The following is a 24,306-nucleotide window of genomic DNA, read 5'->3' as shown; positions in this document are numbered from 1 at the left end:
CGGTTGCAAAATAATGTTATTTGCTTAGTGACTAGAGATGAAAAATATCTTAGTGTTTAATTTATTATTTTGTGGATACACTAGCTATGCAATAAGTATTGAATGTATTCCACCTTCAAAGCTGGATCATGTAAATCAAATGTATTGTATTATACTTTATAGTGAAGTCCCATGTCCCCTAGTGGGGCAGATGCATTATACATATTCTGTTTCACTGATCGATTTTCTTTAGGGACAAGTAGGTGATCAGTCTTCTGTGTCCTACCAGACCAAGACATATTTTTTTTTCTTCGTCTCCACCGGGAATAGAACCCAGGACCCCTTGGTGTTACGCTCACGCGCCAACCACTGTACCGAGGAGGCGGTCATGTATTGTGTGTCAAATGTATTGTATTGATATTATGTATTAAATCGTGTTCTTTTTCACCTTCACATGCATGTGCATGTATTTTGGGTTGATGGGAAGGAATGGGAAGGATATTTACTTACCTAGAATAAAATTTCAGTGGTCAAAGGGCACAATATTTTAATCCTTTGAATTCAAGGTTATTAATATGTATAAATTTTTTGTATAACTTGTGTTTTATTCATACATTGCTTGCTTGCCTCAAAAGCTTTAGTTATATTCATTGGCTTATTCATTGGAACGAAATACACCTGAATTATAATAATTGTTTACTATCTCCATGAAAAATCTTAATACAATGGATGAATTTAATAATCAAATTAAAAATTACCATTCATAATAAATTCCCCCACTTTAACATACAAAAGAAAAATTAAACATTGATTTTACTACTCCATTTTGTATAGCGCATTCGTTACCCCTCGCGTGCTTTACAAAAACAATGTTCGTTAAAAAACCTATTTGAAACTGGCCTATTAACAATTACGCGCCGGAAACCTGGCTGGTTGGAAAGGCGATAATAATCTATGCTTTTTAATTATACCAATAGACTCCGCCCGGTGTTTTAATTTATATGAATACGTCCAATCATATTACATGAGTTGGTGGTGCTAGTGTCATCCGAACCACAAGAATATTAATCACTTTGTCGTTATGGTTTCAAATTCCGTATCCGACGTACTATTTTTTCTTCGGTGGAATGCATAATGAAATTTTCAAATGGTATTCGATTTGACGTCTCGATCGAGCGCTGTTTGAATTAATGGTCCATTTATTCGATTAGGTTTTTATAGTCTATGCTTCATCGAGTTTTGTTTTTGGAATTGTGTACGTGTGGAATAGATCACCTTTTTGAAAAAATGTTGTATGGTCTACGGGCCAAATTGAAGAGATGTGGGCTGGCTAATGTTCCCATAAGCGATATCAAAAGTCATGCTTTGTGAAGCGTAACAGTTCCAGTAGTACTCTAATACTCCACTTAAAAATTACCTATATACGGTGTATAATTTACAGCTGCTCAGGCGGATGCCTTCTCACAAATTACAATTCAAAATAACACATTCTCTTGCCGACAAGACCGGCCATGGGGAGATTCGAAATTAACTATAATTGCTTAATTCTGAACGTATGTTGTTTGCTCAGAGCGCCGCATAAGGTTCTAAGAAGGAGCGAGAGGGGGATAGGGAAGTTGTTAGGGAGAAAAGAGATGGGTGGATTTAGAAATTGGAAGATGCGCTTGCCTTCCAGGTAAAAGAAATAACGTGCGAAGGGATTGAAAGTGGGATCATTAAAGCACGTTTTTGTAGCAATTGGTAATGATGTGGATGATGAAAAAGTGATCTATCACATAATGTTCTCGATTTTTGTAAGAATATACGACGTTGCTTGTTTGTGGTGTTATGAAATTATGGAAGAGATGTTGTTACTTTGTATACTGAGATGGATTGTTTTTACTTTATTTGAAAATACAGAGGATCCGTAAAACATAGATCAGGTAGTAAAACTAGAATGTAACGTGTTTATTGCGTAGTCTAGACTTAAACAAATTTTCTAATTCTATTTGAGAATGTTTAAAGGTTTAAGTAGAAGGAATAATTTTATCAAAGCATTATTAAATAATTTTTATCAAAGAAGGCAACCACATGAGTGACGAATTTTTATGACGAAATGTGTTTTCTAAATATACTTAAATTATTCGCCTGCTAATTTAACACTTTCTAAAATGTCAACCACAATTAGCCATTATTGAAAACCCTAATCTCCGTTGATTATTTCAAACATTCACTCATTAAAAGTTTAATTTTCATCGCTTGGGAAATGTTAACATTGTCCAACAGCCAACATTTAATTCCGTACAACGATCACGTATCGAACTAAGCGGGAACCACGTGATTCTGTAAAAGTTGTTTTTGAAAATATTTTCTGGTTTCTGATGATACAATTGTTTGATGATTAAGATTTTATGGACCTACTTTTTTCCGATTTGAACAGTTGCAGTATCACGTTTTTTTTAGTTATTTTTCATTTGAATAATAAAAGCCGGATTTTTGAAGTGGAACTTCTTTATACGCGTTAGGAGTTAAATTTAAAAGTAGAGTCATGACAATACTGTCACGTCAAGGAGTAAGGCGACGATTTTGATATCTTTGTATCTTGCCAAAGAAGTTTCACTTCTGACACGTGTGCAAGGCACACACGCTCTTTTTTACCAAAATGCTGTATACCTTACTGTTCCTATACTTGTATTAATTTTTGTGCCAATCATTAAAATATGAATCATCTATTAAATTAATTATTCTTGTTACAGATACACCTTGAATGAAGTCATCAAACAGGTAAGCAAATCTAAACTTTCGTTGAAAAATATTACACAAAAATTTACGAGCAGAAAATAAGCAGGTCATAAAATTTTATGTTTTATCGCAGTTTATTTGTACTTCAACGCAATAAATTTCGCGTTAGCATTGCCACATTTGCTTGTAATAAAAACATGGGTTTTATTTGCCCGTCATTATCAAAATATGATAAATACGGAACGATGTAGATTTACTATTACGATCTTTTAAATAAAATTTATGAGTAGTGTAAATTATAATGTTGTTAATAGATGTTACATTTATAATGGGTGTTGTAAGTATTATTTTGTTATTGAAACGCATGCGCTATTAGACAAAATTATTTATATCAGACTATTTCAAATTGAAGGTCTCAGCTTACCATCAGGCGAGATAATGGTCAAGGTCCCTATCCTACAATAAAAAAAAACAATATTCAGAACACCGTAGAACAACCAGGAAACAACTACTTAAGACTAATTTCGACTTAAACTATTCATCTAGGAAATGTTTTATTGCTTATAAAAATATTACTTCTAATGATAGTTAGCTGAATAACAATCAAAAGTTTATTTATTTATCACATAGAGGTACACACGCCTAACTTCTAATACATACCTTAAACAAATTAGCACTATCCTCACTCAAATACTCTAATATCTTAAAGCATTTAAATCCAAGCTCAACTAATTTGCCAGGAAAACCTACAAAAAGCGGTCCACAATCTCAGAAACGTAGCTCTTATGAGGCAATTAATTCCCCTTTGACATCTGCATTCGGGAAAGACAAGTGAATTGAGACTTCCAAGACAGAAATTTCCGCTCCCTATAATTCATGGTGCATTTCATATAATACTGTATGCATTGACACTCTTGACTTTTCAATTCGATGATGATTTGTTGAATGTAGCTTTTTGGACTTTATATTGGACTAAAGATACTGCAGGGCTGTATGTTGTTGTATTTGTGAGAATGCCTGTAATTTATAAGCTATAGGTGAACGACAGGACAGTAGCTAAACAGCCAATGAATACAAATTGTTACTGTTTAGTTTATTCGTTAGAAGCAACATCATGTCAGTGATAGATTAATACAAAAGAAATAAGACACTTAAAAAATTACTGCATTAAAAACTGTTGATTTGCGTTTGAAATTAATACATCAATCATACAGTAAGCAAAGTTTACAACAATATGAATCGAGTTAATACCTGTAGGATTTAAGCGAATTACTTTGACTAGCAGGTTGTTTTGGTCTGTTAACTGTATTATATTCTGGTATTTCCGTAATGTAACCTTATACTGTAATTATCTTCTTCTTCAGAGTTTCCGTATCTTTGATTATTTATTTATTGCGATCTATTTATTACATTGACCTATATTCAGGTGACACGTGCGAAACGTACGTGATTATATTATGATCACCGAATTTGATGAAGTTATCAGATTGTAATTCAATAATAGTTATTAGTTACGGTTGCCGTACGTCCTGATTTATGATGATGAGGGTAAAATTATAATTCAAATCATCTAAATGTTTAATTTTAATACAATAATAGTTTTCATTTAAATGACATGTTCCCCTGTGGAAACAGTAGATGCATCGCTATATTACAATAGTCACGATATCATCTGCAATATGCGAGCAAAGCAATAACCTAGTAAAATATTAAACCTTCGCATAATTCGAACAACCTCGACTCTCATTTTCCACTCAATCTCTAGAACACCAACTTTAAACAACAACAACATTTCATCGGCGAACAATAAAAGTAATTTTAACAAAATCAAGCTCTTCGTCATCATTATCAACTTTTACACATAAATCATATTTCCCACGCCGTTGCGTAAACAATGTAAGGGGTAATAAATAGAAGAATGTCTGAATGATCGTCTGACATGCTAACGACTGTTGTAAACAAGCCCAAGTGATGTACAATCAAAGTTTCACTGCATATTTCTTGGAGTATTTCGGTAGGAACGGAAATTGCGAGCCCCGAAGACCATTATACCCTTTATTCAATTTAATCCGCCTTATAATTTGTTCCTCTTAAGACCTTGATTAGGCGAGGGGATAGCTTAAAATTCTAATTCCTTTTGAGTGATATTCTTACACTTCGCCCTAATTATTCGCTTAAAGTCATTTGTTGGAAGAAAATTTACCTGTTCATCGCTTAATTGCAACCATTAATTGTGTGAGTTCTGTTGAAGTTCCTATATATCATCAAATGTTCTAACTTATGGATTTGTTTTGAAAACAGGTGTCACTTGTCGTTCCGGCTTAAATCACTTCATTAAGTGGATACTTTGCGTTCGAAGAATCCATAGACAAATCCCTAATAAATACGCCTCGAACTGTCAACGCGGATCTCTTCTGAGAAAAAGATTTCTAAATTCAAAAGTTTGTATATGGCTCGTTTATTAACTGCCAAGCGGACATGTTAAAACAGATGTTCTGTCTTCGCTTGACGGATAGGTCAGGCGAGGTCGGACGCCATCTTGCAAGATCCCGCCAATCGTTGCGTCCCCGGGGTGCCTGTCAACGAAGCGAGCGAAACAATTACCGGGATCGTGACTTTGTGTATACAGCGGGTTAGCTGCAATCTGAGATGAGATTTTAAAAATCCCACTGGAACCGTTCAAATTGCGGGATACTTTGCATTTGTTTCGAACGTTCCACGTTTCGAGACTTTTTTGGCAACAGATATGCATTCGGAACGAGTTTTTAAGCCAGCGAAGGTTTTAAAATAGAACAAAAAACTTCGACCGCGAAGAACTATAATTATAGATCGATCTGATATACATAACAACAGAATTGCAGTATACATTTAACTAGCGGTGTTCGGGCTTCCAATCAAAATGCACCTGTTCGCCTCGCTCATTTTAATGAAGACATTTCGGTTCCTTCGCAGGTGTCTGACTCCCCGAACCCAAAATCGACGGCTCATTATGTTGTTTAATTCATTATGCGCTTTGTTTTCTTCAATCGTTTTTTATGTGTCCCGCGAATAACTTTATTGTCTCCTCCACAATTTATTGTTGTACAAAGCTGAATTATAAATCGTTGTCTGACTTTAACATATGTACGTAATTAAGCTGTTAAGTTTTTTAAATGGTTTACGAGCAGTGGGGCATAAAACGGAGATATTGCCGGCTTCGTAAAAAGTTTGATTCGGGCTAAACAATAGTGGTAAATTAAATTAACATTTTGTTTGGAGCTTATTTTTTAACGAAACACTGAAGCATGATCACATCGTAAAGTCGAAATCGTTTTGCGTTCGAATCTCGATTACGTACAATCATTGATTCATCGGACTTGATGGTTGGGAATGGAGCGTCGCTTAAATGCCCTATCATACGTTGACATTAATGCTATTGAGTTAAAGTTCAATTTCGAATCCTTTTTCTATTTCCACGATACGTGCTAGAAATAGACTATATTAACTCCTTTAAGATAATACACCAGGACTCGATTGAAGCCTTATCCGGTTTCAGTGAAAATTAAACTTTAATGCTGCGGTATTAGAGGGATATTTGTGTGGATTTTAAATCTTTGCTTGAATTGAAATAAAAGTTATTGAATGATCCCTGATTAGATGATTATCGAAGTTGCATTCAAGCGCGATTATATTTTATATGGTAATTGAAATGTAATATAAGTTCGCTTCGAGTTCATTATCAGTATTTTATGAGAATCGAGTTGGTATCGAAAGCGGTAAAATATAGCATCTCGGAATTAGTTGTTTGTATAATTATCTACAAACAACGTATTGATTACATGAATTTTAATGAGCACCGGATAGTGTATCTATGACATATTCTAAATCAACAAACGCTTTGCTTTTGATCACCTATTGAGTATATATAAGTAATAGGGTTTTAATGTAGAATATATATTAAATATTGTAATGATTACTTTGTACCTATTTGTAGAATTTAGAAAGTATTGTAGAATTTTTCTAAATTCTACAATTGATTCTTCAACGTCTTAGCTTAACTATATAATTGATATTAGTTATAGAAGAATCTTTGAGGCGGCGTAAGTTTGAAAAAATCTATTCACAATAATTTTAAGAAGTCTAAATAAACGCTACCTGTTTAGATCGACCACAACAATAGATATACAACAGACGTCATAATACAATAACAAAGTATAGTATGAAAAACACGCGTTTAAGAAATTTAAGAGGGAAGCAAGGAAAAGATATTTGTATACATTTTTTTGGTTGTCTAATATTATTATGGTAGATAAATAGTGTGATTTTATACTATCTGTTGACTTGCATGTTTTGATTGTTATCATGGTCCTTCACCTCAGTTAAAAGTAAAATAACTGATCTTTGCACCCATAAAAATCAAGTCACACAACCATGAGGTGAAATGTAAAAAAATAATAAAGAACACAAACTGGGTGGGTCAACGAAAAACGCTACAAAATATCTCCGAACTTTTTCCATACCGTAGAAAAGGTAGAAAAAACCATACAATAGACGCGGCAGATGTACCGAAAGACTGCACAATTAATTGTATTCTCATATAAAAATAACGTCTCTATCTCGAGGAAACCATTTCTCCGAATTTGACGTGTTATAAATTTGGGTTGCGTTTTTTGTTTGAACATATGCGTGTGATGTTTTATTCAGTTTTGGTCAGGTTCGGCCACTGGTTTAGTTTGCGGTTGGCGCAGATGGTGCGTAGTTTTCTTTACGAAATTAGATTTTAGTGGGCCGTTTTGATAGCTCATTGCGATGGTGTGGTAATGTACTCATCAAACCAGATTATTTGTTCTTTCAAACTCAAACATTTATTTAGATTTCTAGAAGCACTTTTGAATCGTCATAACATAGTTTTACCAACATAACCATAGTTTAGTTTTAAACACCGATTTGGATAGCAGTTTCATTATTTGTAACATAGTAGTATTAACAATAATTATTATACAGATTTATTTGCGAATTATTTCCTTGCGATAGCCTTGCCTTGCGACAATAATATTATAATCTTCAAAGGTTTTCTATAATGTAATATATATGTATCTTTAAAAAATATTATTCTATGCATATTTTAAACTAGCTTTCCACCCGCGGCATCGCCCGCGCGGTCAAAGAAATACCCGCATAGTTCCCGTTCCCGTTTGATTTCCGGGATAAAACCTATCCTATGTCCTTTCTCGGGTATTAAAATAGTTCTATACCAAAATTCATGCAAATTGGTTCAGTAGTTAAGGCGTGATTGAGTAACAGACAGACAGACAGAGTTACTTTCGCATTTATAATATTAGTATGGATTGCCACTAGAAATCTCATAGCTGTAGACGTCTCCTTACGAGCGTTTAAGTACTTATAAAATAAATGTACTAAAATTAGACGTGCTAGACCAATTTTTATATTAAAACTGATATATTTGGATTAATTAATTATAATACGTAATTTAATTATGCAAATATAATCACAATTAGGGATAAATAACTCGTGTCGACATATTAATAACCGTAATTAAATCATAATAATTAAACACGTGTGCTCAAAGCATTACAATTTTAATAATAAATTTAAATAGTATCAAACTATTCACTTCTCTTTTGCACCTATGTCGTTCCCATAAGCGTGAATAAAAAGCAATATTGCAAGGGACAGATGGTCAAACGTACCCCAAACATAAATCGATTATTTCTTTTGATATTTCTGACTATTCACATCAAATCAACAAATAGGGATGGTTGACAAAGGTTCTGAGGCTATTTCGCGACAATAAAACGATTTGTGCGTGATAATTCTTATAGAAATGTCTTTGGGTTATAAAGGCCCGAATGAAGGAATGACGTCATTGTGATTTCGTACTTCATTTTGGGGTTAATTCACAAGATTCTAGTGTGTCGGTATTTACTTGAACGACATGCCAGGTATTTTGATTGATTTGTTTCTTTGTATAATATTGTGTTGTATGCATGTTAAGGATTAATACTTATATTTTAGTTTGTAGAAGAAAAACTTGTGTTTCAATTCCATAGATTGAGTTCTGATAAAAAAAACTATCAAGTTATGAATTAATGTTATCCAGATTGATTGAATAGCATTAATTTGTTACCTTTTATGATAATAATATGACCTTATTACTGATTAATCGAAATTTTTCTTTACAATACCACGAATGAACACGAAGAATATTTTTTCGTTCTACTATTAATACTACCATTAAAATATTAAATCGAACTATGATGCTTAAAGATGATTTTTCAATCAAAGCTTCTTGTTTTTACAATAAAATATAAACTAAATCAAATCAATTAAAAACCATGACCTACCTCACGTATCTATCGTACTACACTCAGATATTTATTTACCAACTGACAAACACACAAAAGCACTTGATGCAAAGCAAAAGATGGCGCTAAAATTTTGTTGTTTTAGGTTCTGGCGCCAAACACATGTTGTTGCCATAGACATCACAAAGACGTTTACGATTTAAAAAAAATAAAGTAAAACCTTTTCGGCTCGTAAAATTGTTAAACACTTGTCATAATGACTAGTAATATTTTTATTTAGTAGTTAATAGTATTGTTTTTTTATAGTTTGCTGCTTAGTTGTTGAGTACTTTACTTTGTTGAAAGATAATATTATTTTCTATATAAAATTTACATACTCTAATAACTAATTTGTTATTATGTGAATATAGCGCGTCACATACGGTGAAGATACTATAATATTTTATCTTAAGATACTGTTATATTTTATATTACAGTATCCATATAAATGACCCGAAATTTTGTGTCAGTGTTTCGGGTCAATTGTAACAGGATGGCGGTTCTACAGGGGTTTTAGTACGCAATGACAAAAAGAAAAATGATGGTCAGAACGCTGATACCGGATACCTTAAGATACTGTAATATAAAATATAACAGTATCTTAAGATAAAATATCATAGTATCTTCACCGTGTGTGACGCGCTTAAGTCAAAAGACTATAATATTACCTATATTACGTATATTATAAATTTATCAAAATTTAATATACTTATTAAAAATATTATGTAGGTATTCATATTCTGTTACAATTTTTTTTAGAATATAAATTTAAACGTAAATTACCAGATCGATTTATTTTCACATAAATATTATGATCATGAACACCTGCCAACATTGCCTGCAAGAAACGCTCTTTACCTGTTTCAAAATTTTATATCCTACAACTACAAAAAATATAAAAATAATACAAGTACACGTTACAAAACTACTTCACTCTCATAACTTAAAGTTACAAGCAACAATCCAACTCGAAGGAAAACGAAATTCGCTCAAGCTACTAAAAATAAACACCCTCACCGGACCAACCGTAAAAGTTAACTATCATCGTAAAAATACTTAAGTTATACTTGACACGAATGTTCGACTTTATTTTGTCTATACCTATGTTATCTGCATAAATTCTAAGCTATTGAACGCTAAGCACAATTACTTGGTAATATTTTATGTTATCTGTGGCTTTGTTTCTGGTTTTATTGCAACCAATAAAATGGATTCGTTCTTGAAATAGAATTAGGTAATAGTTGACCATAATAGTGCAATGGTTTCAGCGTAAGAGATCTTGGGATCCATTCCTGGTTAAAATATTATGAATAAGACCTCTGAATGTCATTATATACAACGATCTCAACTGCTTCGTGCAACATGACATTGACTAATACGAAATATTATCGTATAACTGGTTATAAGATAATAATAAGTAGATATTTAATATAAAAAAGCGATATTTTTTAAAGAAAACACCGAAATTCTGTGTTTATGTTAACTTCCTTATTTCACAAATATAAAATAACCATAACTATATTCACAAGCATATAAAGATGCACCACAGTATTACAATATTATTTCCTATTGTAATACTGTGGATGCACTTCTAGCTGAAATAGATTTCAACAATAGGTACCATTAAAACTCGAACGCGGAAAGTCGTAACTAGATACCGTTAAGCCCGGTCAATCGAGTAATATTTGCAATACAAAATCGATAACTCACAGTACTAAATTCTATATCATTAAGTACGCAGTGTTTAGTCGTAATGCTACGGCTACATTATCGCGCGAAGATTCGTGTAGAGTTGCTGTGCTAAAACATTTATTCTTACTAATGTTATAAAGCTGAAGAATTTACTTATTTAGTTAAAAATATGAAAAATTATTTCATTTTTAGATAGACCATTTATCGAGCAAGGCTATAGTCTCTATATTAGAGCTACGCAATACAGATAAAACCGTGAGGCACAGCTAGTAATATACAAACATGCGCGATGTTCTTACCGACTGGGTGAAGCGAACTTGATCTTTCTTTTTTCCTTCAAGGTGTTATTGTGATATTTTAATATGCTCCAGTTCACTAGCAACCATACAAGATTCATCATCTTCACCGATCTATTATTCATCGCTTTAACGCCATAGCCCGCTAATGTAGCCGGAGCCTAACTATGAGCTATATGAGCTAGACTCGGACAAGAACAAACACATTTAGCAGGGTTAGGTAAACTCGTTATCTTAACAGTTAACGCGGCGACACTGGATAGTCTCAGCGTGATTTACAAGGGCTTAGTAACTGTTGCTTAGTCGTCGTAAATTTGTGGCTGGGTTAGGTTGGCAATTTATATTTATCACGCGACTGTTCTCTAGGAGATATTGTTTGTTATTTTCTGTTTTATACAAGTTTATATATTCCATGCAAAATAATTGAGCCTAGGCTAAACAGAGTTTGATCAAATTCTGAGTACTGAAAGAGTAAATGGCTCATAATATTATCTCTAGCGAAAAAAACGTGTGAATGTTTTTGCTTATAATTGACTTGATGAAGACAGGAAAATAAATAAATAAACTTTTATTCTAAGAAGTAATAAAAAAACACTATAATCAGTCGATAAAACAATCCAGCATCTTTAAAACGTACAGCGTACAATATAGCTACAATACAGAACAAAGGAAAAATGTACTAATACAATAAAGAACCTATACACTATACACCACTAATTGCTTTGTACACGTGACGACAGTCTAGTAACTAACAGCCAGTACTAAGCGCTAGCAAACGACACATCGCCGAATCGCTTCCTTGCTGAAGTAAATTCGTATCTCACTTGAAACTAAGCCAAATAAATGGAATTATTCTTTAGAAAATCGCTGAAGTAGAACGGATTAACTTGGTTCGCTGGAATGGATCGTTGGATTAGAAATACAGAATATTTATATGGCTAGAAATAAAATATGGGACAGTGAATTAAAACGCGGCACAAATTTATTATAATCGCTTTATAAAATGAATTTTTTTCTTCTGTTTGAATATAATACTGGATTTTTAAAGGCTTTTATTTCAGGGGAAAAAATGGAAAATTAATACTAATATGTTTAGTATTAATAATTACATATTTTCAATCGTACCTATATACTTCTTTCTTATACAATTAATAACGTTATTGTTATCTTATAATTTTGTTAGTAATATAATATTATAGAATCTAGAACTAAGAGCAAACACAAAGAATGTAGACTGTGCAATATATAGTTCTAATATTATACAAGTTCATTTACATAATATACTGAAGATATATTATACTGAAAGAAATGAATTATCAAACGCGTGTTTATCTTGTGTTAATATTACTCCTCAGAATAATATACCGTAGTTACTGAAAAAACTTATTACTCAAATTTATTCCACTTCCTACTTGCTTGAATTTAAAAGTATCTCTCTATAAAGACAGATGTTTAATAAAGACATTAAAACTTTTGATACAAAGCGAACACGACCATAAACTCAAATATATCATTTGTATTCACCACGAAATAATAACATCAACACCTATGAACGATGTTTAAAAACTCGACCATGCGTTAATCCTGCACTAATTTACTGGGTCATCAATCATTTCGAAGAAATACAATCTACAGAACCATATGCCGAAGCTAAACCTCTACCTGAAGTAGAAAAAAAAGGTGACAATCATCGATAAACGGTTGAAGATATCTCAATTTATGTAGCTACAAAATTATTGACAATCTCCGAGAATGAGGTGTTCTTGGAAAAATTTTGACTCAATTTAGCACACAATTTGTTGAAGACTTTATTATGTGAAAACGCGTTTGTTATCTATAACAGAATGTCGCGGTTCTATTGATGTGTGTGAGAACTGTGAGTTTTATTATGGATTAATTAATTTGTTTATTTTATGATATTGTTCAATAAAACGTTTGTAAGAAATTTTATCAGTTTATTGTCTGAGTCTATAATATCTCTAGCAAACGGTATTAACTGCAATCTATACTAATATTATAAAGCTGAAGAGTTTGTTTGTTTGAATGCGGTAATCTCGGTAACTACTGGTCCGATTTGAAATATGTATAATCTTTCGGTGTTAGAAAGCCCATTCATCGAGAAAGGATTTCGACCAACAGGAGCGGAGCACTGCGGGTAAAACCGTGGAGCACGGTAAAACATAAATCAATACATTTTTTTTAACTAGATAAAATTTAAAACCTCACGGTGGCCTACTTCAGTAAAAGTACATAATATATCAAAATAGCCTTAACATAAAAGCATCATTTTATGATCCCATATTATCGTTATTTCTATGATCCTCTTTTACGAATAGAGCGCAAAGGTCGGAAACACAAAAATAACAAATGAATTCGTGCATAAGTTGAGAAGATCTGCAAAAACCGCAGCAATCATAGCTTCCTCTTGAAAGTTTATTAAACCGTAACAATATTAGGAGCTTAATGTATAAATACTTTACTTTTATTACCACTTAGATACGCTCCAACGAGGTCGTTCTATTTCGGAAATTCTTGCATTCGAATTTCGAAATAACTGAACTAATGGTAGATATATGCGGTCAAATGTATCCTTTAATTTTCGTCATTCTTTACGCTCCATTCAGCAATGCTTGTAATTCAAAATTGATATGGGATGCAGAAAACTATTAAATCCAATCGCAGGATAATATACAATACTATTGGAGATAGTTCTTATATTATTTACGTTTTGTATGTCACTGATATTAAGGCCAATGTTTGGATCTATTCGATAAGAAACACCAGATCTAGTAGTATTATTTAATTTCTTAAATTGAGCAGTTAAGCTATTTTATAACCTCTAAAGTTGACAGTTCCAAAATCGTCAAGCGCATAACACTGTGAAGTGACAACGGCGAAACAAATATTTTTATCGAAGGGTCTTCTAGGAAATAATCGATGCCTATCTTTTGAGGTTCACTAACGAAGAAGGTACCTTTTTTTTCGTCACTGGTCACTTGTCATGATGCAAGATAGCATATAATAGATGGCTACTGATGTTCTCTTTTATTGGTTTGCCGACGACAATTTATGCCTTACTGTTATTTGCGACAATGAAGTCTGAAACAGCTTAATGGTTTTGACATTCCGATGACATGCTTCTGGCTCTCTTTTATTTACCTTTTGAGTGTCGATGTTAATTATGAGAGTGTATTCTTATCGTGTTGTTTTATGACTAACTGTGAAGGTAAATGTGGATATACGAGGTGGTCCGTTTATTCGATTGGTCATTGTGATACATCTTTTAGAACAGTTTCTTTAAACATTTTTATATGCGTGATTTCTGTTTTAGTTTTTTCCCGTGTTTTATTTTTTGCGAGTCTAAAAATAAAAATCTTTTTAACGCAGGCTGTGTGCCAGGCAACCCGTAACCTCGCTCGCTGTAAAGTGTTTAAAACGGGTTATTATTATAATGAATAAATCGCGTTTAAAGTCCGTTAAAAAGTTTAAACTTTATTATCTCTGTTTTGACTTCTTTTAACGTACGTGGTTCAAAATGTGAACTATTTTTGTCGCCAAGCAGGAAATCGATTAATTCCAAAGCAAACGGTTATCCTAGCATATGTCGCACTTTACGCTCTTTTGTAAGCGTATCAAAATTAAGATAATGGATAATGTCCGTCCAAATTTCTACTTTATTAGATACAGGTAACAGCTGTCGCCTTTTTTTATTGTGCGGGCAGTGCCGATCGATGTGGTTTTATAGATACACAAAATGGATTTTTCATTTACATATACATAATATAATATGAGGCACTTCTTTAGACAGTTAACGATAATTTTTTAGAAGCTTTTCCATTTTTTTCAAAACAGATATTATACTAATCACCTTTACGTCTTTGAGGATAGGTACTATACCTATGTTTAAAGAAAAAACTAAATTTAAAACGTAACAGATGAGATTTTTGTACAAATATTTAGAAAAAACAATGTTCATTTTTATTATAGGGACGTAGCATAAAATGTTTGTAGAGAAATTACTCTAAAGATAGACGTTTTATTATTTTTGCATAATATCATTCAATTAAGTAAACTTAGTAAAATGAATACTGAAATATTATACCTTTTTCTTGGCTTTCCTCTTTTAATCGTATTATTTTACTATCTCCGTTCACTCCTATTTCCCGCATTTTATCATAAAACCTACGTCATTATTCAGTCATTATTTTTGATTGGAAAGTTAATATTTTATGAATAAACAAATTGTTCAGCATTGTTCGTTATATTAAAAACATCAACATTGTTTTCATCTCTGCGATAAAGCTGTTAACTGCTGCTGAATTTTTATGAGTATGTTTTATATACATTTCAAAGGACGAATAAAAATGCACTATTTTAAACAATAGAGTATAAAAACCCCCTTTCGATTAACCTACTTTGAAATATGACAAAAGTAAAGTAAAATTGAAACGAAAACAAAACAAGAAAGTTGAAACATGGCGTTTTAAAATGGAGGCAAAAAATTGTGATGTATGTAGAAGTTGGCGTTGTAAAAAATATGTCCTGCGTAAAACAATTGTTTAGGTTCTGACAAATATTAGGTACTAGCGGTCCGCCCCGGCTTCGCCCGTGGTACATATTTCGCAATAAAAGGTAGCCTATGTTCTTTCTCAGGGTCTACAGATTGTATGTGCCAAATTTCATCAAAATCGGTTCAGAGGTTTATGCGTGAAAACATACATACATAATTACATAATTACAAACTTTTCCTCTTTATAATATTAGTATAGATAAATAAAGTAGTGTGTTTTAATATTTTCTGATAATCAATATAGTAAATTGAAACAATAATAGATGCAATTTGTTGATTTGAATTTAATAAGTTTTCGGAGTCAGATGAAATCAACCAATTTCGACGAAAGAAAAACATAATACATATTTCATAATGCAGTGAAGTCATGTAAGAAGACAGTTAGTCAGAATGATTAATAAAAAGAAACACAAACACAGTCGAAAACTTGAAGATACGAAATTTTCTTAGAACGGGCCCTTGTTGACATGTTTTGCCTATTTATATAAATCTGTGTTCTACAGTTCCTGTCCCACTTTCCTATGTCGTCAGCGAGCATTACTACGAACAATTCGTTACGTTTTTTATTCATCGCATTGTCCGTTTGTCTATCGTGGCAGATGTCATAACAAGCCAACCCGTGCGTTTGTTTTCTTTCCGGCGTTCATTTCCCCTAAATTCGTTCCAAGTGTTGTAGCTACATTGAATTTCATTTGTTTAATTGGACGGACAAATATTTGGGCGAATTCTGTCGATGTCGTTAGTTGTGTCCTGGTTCTGTCAATATGTCCAGTAATAGAGGACTGTCACCGTGCTGTCTGCACGCTATTTTGGCATCTACGTGTGTGTGATAAATGCTATTTTCCGGGTTAATACCATTGGATTCGACTGTGCAATTGTCAGGCTCTAATCAGTAAAGCTTCGATTTGCTAATTATTGTATTCACAACGTTATTACGCCTCCTAAAGTTATTGCCTTTGGCAGTTATATTGGAAATTTGAATTGGTTGTACGAATTCAAATTATATGAACAAGGAACTCATTTCATGTATCGTTCGTGAAATTTGCGATACACATAACAATATAATGAATGGTATTTTCAGAATATTCTCTCATTGTATTGTTGCGTTCAGTGATATAATGGAAACTAAAGCCAGATTATTGAATCTTCTAGAAGGTATTGTAGTGACATTTATTTAGTTAATAATATAATGTTTCTCAATACATTTAGGTGTGTCATTAATACTATAGTTTCTAGTAATAAAGATAACAAGAGCTGTTTTTATCCATACTAATATTATAAATGCGAAAGTAACTCTGTCTGTCTGTCTGTTACTCAATCACGCCTCAACTACGGAACCAATTTGCATGAAATTTGGTATAGAGATATTTTGATACCCGAGAAAGGACATAGGATAGGTTTTATCCCGGAAATCCTACGGGAACGGGTTTTTCTTTGAAAACGCGGGCGAAGCCGCGGGCGGAAAGCTAGTATCCTATATTATGGGTACACTAATATTATACACTTCCATTTTAATCGCTGGTAAGTGATTGTAAATTGAAAAGTCTTAACTTCTAGATTTCAAACAATTCTTGCACCTGCAAATAACACCATAAAGCTGCGTCCACATAATAGCATGTTATTTATCGTACCTATAATTCAATCCAATAACAATAAAAACGCTTGTTTACGGTGTACAGTGTGTCATTCGCCCAGGGGCTAGTGAGTACTAAAATTGAAAAGGACGATAAAGTTTAGCTGCCTACAAAATAATTCTTAGTACTGAAGATGTATTTGCTGTATGTATGGTCATGTATGACACATGACTGGGATATTTTGCATGGACTGTAAGAATGTTGGATTGGCGTTTCCCGTTGGTTTTAACTCTATAATGTTTAGTTGTTCCCCGCGGCTTCGAAGGGCATTTGTAAGTAGGTAACGTAAATTAAAATGAAGCTACTAATAGTAACAACAAATCGATACTTTCAAATGACCGAATGTATTTATTATCTTTCTAAAAATAAAATGTATTATAATGAATCAAATCCACTTATAAGACAAGCCAAATTAAGTAAGCAAGAACCATAATACATATTTTGTGCGTAAGCCCTAAAATTATTAGCAATAGCAGTCTTAAATAATATCTACTTTAATTTGAAACATACATTTTGACGTGACAACGTCTTATAATTCGATAGAGCCGGTTGCACGCACGAAAAAACATGACTCATGCGGCGTTACCTCGCTCTGAGGCGTTCCAAGTAAGGCTTGAAGTGCAAGCGAGAGCGCGGAACGAGCGACAAAGAAGCACAATCGGACGTTGTCATGTTCAACTATCGTCAGTAAACCGACTTTACAGACAGCCAATTTTTTTTAACTCAAAGTATTCAATTTACTACAATTTATGGAATTTACAAGAAGAGCAAATAGACTACAAAATTACAGCAATTCCTTTAGATATTAATATGCGATATTTCCTACACTGAGTAAATACGATAACCATCGCGGCCCACGCACATAATTCTATGTGAATTATTGGTATAAATTATGTACATATTTCAAGAAAACGACGATTATTATTTATGGTGGAATAACTGTAATTATAGTAGGAATGGTACATTAAATTAATCGACTAGTTTAGTTATAGGTAATTTTACATAATGTGACAAACAAATCGGACTCCTTAATCAGACCTCGGACCTTTTAGTTAGAAATATTCGGGTAATTCCTCTACTAAACTATTAAAACTGCTTAAATATATGAATAAAATATTTATATGTTTTATTAAGTTTAGCCGGTATCAAAACAAAAATATGTTTTGCTTGAGCTTTCTACCACACTAGCTGTGCTTCGCCGTTTCAGCCGCGTGGCTCTGCTCCTGTTGGTCTTAGCGTAATATAGCCTCGATAAGTGAGCTATCTAACACCGAAAGAATTTTTTAAATAGGACCAGTAGTTCCCGAGATTAGCGCGTTCAAACAAACTCTTCAGCTTTATAATATTAGTATAGATAAGACAAATTATTCAAATGTTATTTTTTAAATTATTGTGTAGGTACCTGACAAACATACATGATAGATTTTTTTACTATATTAGTGTGCATTTGGAAGAGTTATTAAAAATAATAAAAATTGAGGGTAGACAGTGATTGACGTGACACTTCTATAGATCGAGTTCAATTTTGTGTTGTATCATGCGCAGAAAGTTGTTGAAATGTTCACAATGGGATACTGTTCCTTTGTTATTTAATATAACAAAAGTTAGTGTTTTTACTGCGTTTGATAAATGAGCGTCATTCGCAAATGTGTGGTTTAGTCTCAATATAATATATAAATCTCGTGTCACAATGTTTGTCCTCAATGGACTCCTAAACCACTTAACTGATTATAATAAAATTCGCACACCATGTGCAGTTCGATCCAACTTGAGATATAGGATAGTTTAAACATGTAGGTACCACGGGCGAAGCCGGGGCGGACCGCTAGTATTATATATTATTTTACGTGAAAAAAAAGTTGGATAGCTAAATTTTTATTACAGTGGTATCTATTTCGAATAAAGATTTATCTTATAAGTAAAGCGTCGAAAAAATAATTATTATGTAAATGAGTCTATAATAATCGAATGGTTCAGGGTTCGATGCCGGATCGGTTAACAAACAATCTAGTAAAACAAAATCAAACACTAACTTACCCACAAATAATATCGATCACTACTATATGTGACATACATCTGCCCCACAAGGGGACAAACACTTGTATTTAATACACCCCAAGATATTTCATAAACCCCATGCTAACAAAAACTATATTATTTCCACGTCACTCAAACTAACGCCATTCCCCTAACCAATTGAGTGTTTTATTAACTAATTGTTAATAATAGAATAAATAATAATCCAATAGAATATAATAGTAAGAAGGAAATAAACATTTATGACAATTGGTCTCGCTACTGCAATTATTTTAAACTATAGTCGAAAATTGTATGCGTGTACCAAAAATTATATGCGGGTATCGTTCATCCTTTTAAAATAAAAGTAACCTAATTTATAACATTAGCTATATTACTAGTAAAAGTTAAGTATGGATTCAACTGTTTTCAGGATTAGCACGAACGAACAGACAGTCAAAATTCATAAAATTGTTGCTACGATATGACTACTATTTTTACTGTTATACATTTTATATGTAACAAAGTGTTTTATTATTTTCACTATGAAACCTGGCAATATAACTCGATTAATAGATATGTACACATAACTCTTATATCAATATGGTTTAAGGTAATTTAGCGAGTCCTAAATCAAAACCCAATTCCTATTTCAAATCCAAAGGAAGTCCTAACTCAAGAGACACCTTTATCTACCAGATAACCATTATTGAGATAAAGGATGCGGCGTGAAACCAATCGATGTTTATTAGGCCCCATTTGGCTTGACCACCCAAGATGAACAATGTACCGAATACTATCATAAAATCAAGCTTTTTATCGCGTGTGTTCGAGGCAATATCGTTTTTAACACCCACCCGAATATTGGTGTTTGATGGCCATTTGAAATTGCGTTAATAGATAATTCTGGGCTGTTTTTGATGTTTTATTATAAACTAGCTGTGTTTCGCTTGTGAATGAAACAACGGGCAGAGCTGGATTTATGAAAAAAGTAGCTTTCTTTGATTCTTCTTCAACTACATATGTACCTATTATTATCTTTCCAAATTATATGCATATCAGTTCTGTGTTTTAGTAGAGAAAGCGTTACAATCAGATAGGAAGACAATTACTTAACTTTCGCATGTATAAAACTATCATATTAGTTTTTTCCAAATGTATTATAATTTACAATGAGTCCCTTAATTTATTAGGAAGCATACCTAAAAAATGTTGCATAGTTTGCGTCTCAAATAGTCGTAAAGATGGATTAAATAAATAAAGAATAAGTCGCATTAACATAAACTATAGTATGAATGTATAATACCTTACTACAATAATTTTCAAAGCAATCACATATTGTGTACTTACATTACTTACATTCTTTGAGTGGTTGTACAAAACATCATTTCTAAAAATAATAACTTCACCCGTTTTGGTCAAGTAATAGGGTTCGTGTTTATAGTGCGTTTAATAGTCACAATAAATAGGCTATAAATTTCTGATCTGTAGTCTATACTAGTAATATTATAAAGCTGAAGAGTTTGTTTGTTTGTTTGAACGCACTAATCCCAGGAGCTACTGGTCCGATTTGGAAAAATTATTTCGGTGTTATTATAGCCTATGGGCTATCTAACACCGAAATATTTATTTTATTTATTTATTTATTTAACAGTTTTATGTACCATTACAATATTTATTACAATCATATAATATTAAAAGAAATAATTTTAATATGTCACTCTAAGGCTATATATAATTATAATCACGCTAAGACCAATAGGAGCGGACTACTGCGGGTAAAACTGCGGGCCATGGCTAGTATTTAATAAATTGATAACATTACCTTTAGTGAGTAACTCTATTTGATAGTACCAATATTAAATTTCTCAAGAGACAAAGTAAGAAAGAAATATTTTTTCTTTCTTTCTTTCTTTCTTTCAAATTTCTCAAGAGACAAAGTACTAAACAATACCTGCCTTATAAAATTACTTTATACATTTTAAAATCTACTTAAGGTATCGTTTCACTAATGGGAATCGAGGATGTCTAAGATAGGATAATATCCATGAATGGTGCTCACTTTTGTGAAGAAACCACGATTTTCCAAACCGGGCTGGTCATGCGCAGGCGAAGTCGGGATAACGGACTTGTTAAAGTGCGACAATGATGTGGCGAAAGTATGGATGTAGTGTGCAATATAATGTAGAAAAATATTTCTATTTATTATAGCTTAGCTATTATTTATATTTAAAATATTCAACCCTTAAAACTTTAGAATACTCTGATCTTTTTAAACCTTAATAAGCTTAATAATTGTATTATCGTCGAAAGGAAAGCAAACATATGGGGAGATTCTATCACATCTATTAATTGTCATATTTTCACCAACGTTTTCACATACTGTCAAACCAAATTCTGTCATCATAGAGGCCAATATATTAGGTAACATAATACGTAAAGTTATTTTATAGATCCATACCAGATTTCGCTTTCTTCAGATCAACACAATGAAAAATACAACATCTAAAGCAACAAGCAGATATAAATAGCATAATACAATTACAAACCGTACAGAAATCGATTACCCACCAAAATCATAATATATCACGCCTGGTTGACATATTCAATACAGATAAAAAATTGACAAGCGTTATTTGTTCTTCGCTAGCTCTATTTGTTTATCATCTGTGGTCGAACTTTATTAATGGTGATATTTCTCATGGGACGAGAAAGTCGTGTTACCATAGATTATATTATATTGAAGGTATATAGGTACTAGCTAGCTTTCCGCCCGCGGCTTCGCCCGCTTTGTCTAAAACCTAATAAATTAGATACTAAAACCTTCCTCTTGAATCACTCTATGTATTTAAAAAAACTGCATCAAAATCGTTGGCGTAGTTTGAAAGATTTAAGCATACAAAGGGACATAGAGACAGAGCATAGAGAAAGCGACTTTGTTTTATACTATGTAGTGATAGGTAAGTAAGTACGTCGATGAGTAATGTCTGGGCAAAATGCTCCTCATGCTAAGAATCGGTTTTTAAAGTACCTTTATGGAAAATATTATGATGACGTCATAGACAAACGCCATAACTGCGTGTCATAAAAATGTGTTTATTTCTACTGTCTAGACTTGTGGGTAGATTTTAATAAATTTTTACATAAAATATTAAATATCTCTCGATTAAATAATGCAAAGCAAGTATATTAGCGTAATTATTTTTCAAATCAGTCGAATTCTCTTCAAGTCTTTCGCCTTAAGAAAAACACATAATTTTTGATTTATAAAAATCGGATTCAAGTTTAATATTGGCCTTTATGGAAGGTAAAATAGTTGACGCATGAGTGAAAAATAACTAGCCCGTAAGAAACCCGTAAGAAAATCTATCAGTGAAACAGATGGGAAATGCATCTGCTTCATGTCAGAGAAAGGGACACTTTTGTAAAGAAAAGTAAGTTTAGTTTGTAATGGAAACTAAAATAATATGGAAAACTAGCGGTCCGCCCCGGCTTCGCCCGTGGTACATATTTAAGTTTTCTCTACGTAAAAACCATCCTTGTACTTCAAGGAATATAATAAAAAAAGAATTATCGAAATCGGTTCAGCCGTTCCCGAGTTATGCGCTTACCAACACATTTTGCGATTCATTTTTATATATGGAAAATAAAGGTAATTCTGTGTTAATTCCCTTTTGTGATAGGTACATTATGCCGGAAAGTACCCGGAAATTTCATGCATTACATAATCTATACTAATATTATAAAGCTGAACAGTTTGTTTGTTTGAACGCGCTAATCTCAGGAACTACTGGTCCGATATGAAAAATTCTTTCGATGTAAGATAGCTAATTTATCGAGGAAGGCTGTAGGCTATATAACATCACGCTAAGACCAACAGGAGTCGAGCCACGCGGGTAAAACCGCGGAGCGCAGCTAGTTCTATTATATGGATGAGCATTTTTGTTTGTGTGTAAAAAGCATTCACGCGATTTTTGATAATTCTTTCATAAAGATACAATATAACCGAAATTGTCAAGTAGTAAAGGAAAACTTAATTAGTAACCATCAATAAATCATAACAACTTAAGTGTAAACAAAGCACCATTTTAAATAAACTAAGTTAAATAAAGCACTTATTAAGCTTAGTTACTAAGTTTCTCTTGTTTAAGTTAAGGCTTGTATTAAAAAGATTTTGTCCAAGTTGGAAGTTGAGCACTTAAGACCTTAATTGTCAGTGTTTTTGTTTTCACTTTTTGCTGAACTTCGCTAGACGACTTTTATTTAGTTTGCAGTTTTCCCGTAGTTTCTATGTTTATTTTATTTTGTATGCAGAGCTAATTCCATTATGTGTGTTATTGTAATCTAGTAGATTATCATTTTGGAATAATTTAAAGATTTTCTTATTAAATTTAAAAGGTAGATAATTTTTTTTATATAATTACGTCTCTTTCATTCGAATGTTGTTGGATCTGAGAAAGAAATGTAAAAAATAATGGTTATTAATTTCTATAAGGCATTTTAATTTTATTCGAACTGAATAAATCCTATAAGTAGCTTTTCCTGTAAAATCAAGTGTTATAAATGTATTTTCAATACGTTCTTTTCTAAGTATCCATCAATCTTCTTAAACTCCACAAAATAAGCGGAATAAAAGCTACTTACGAAAATGTATTAGCTTGGAAGTGCTTACAACTTGACCAGTCTCCACTAAAAACATCTACATAATTGAATTCTCTTTTTTACTAAGTGCACGATCTATATTAATACAATAATTATTGAGTATCATTATAAAACATATTTCAATAGGTAAATTAATCTTTATTGTCAAAAACTATATTATGTTAACAAATTCCTCAGCGAAAACTGGCCAGCAAAACACGCTGAGCTCTCGCATCAGCGCTGATTTTCAGTAACCGCGCTTTTTTATCACTAGAAAGTTAAAGAAACATTCTCAATATTTGACCGATTACAAAAACAAACTATTTACCGAAATAAAAGCAAAAAGATCATCCAACGCTCCGCAAAAGAAGCATACATTTTAATGACTTACTTTTTGCTCACAAAAACCCGTG

General features: G+C 32.5%; 1 protein-coding gene across 1 annotated transcript in view; it reads left to right on the top strand.

Annotated features, from left to right (window-relative positions):
- pxb (putative Hedgehog signaling attenuator pxb) overlaps window positions 1-24,306 on the top strand; it is a 199,067-nt gene that overhangs the window by 109,307 nt on the left and 65,454 nt on the right. The window contains exon 3 of the mRNA XM_089706718.1: window positions 2,715-2,742. The gene's annotated coding sequence lies outside the window, so the exon portion shown is untranslated. The remainder of the gene's footprint in view (window positions 1-2,714; window positions 2,743-24,306) is intronic.

The sequence above is a fragment of the Colias philodice genome, chromosome 18 (genome assembly GCF_061535455.1).
Source record: "Colias philodice isolate Cphi_HAF_F1 chromosome 18, ilColPhil1 Martin Lab GWU primary, whole genome shotgun sequence".
NCBI lineage: Eukaryota > Metazoa > Arthropoda > Insecta > Lepidoptera > Pieridae > Colias > Colias philodice.
Note: the sequence above shows the minus strand (reverse complement) of the source record. Positions and strands in the feature narration are given on the sequence as shown.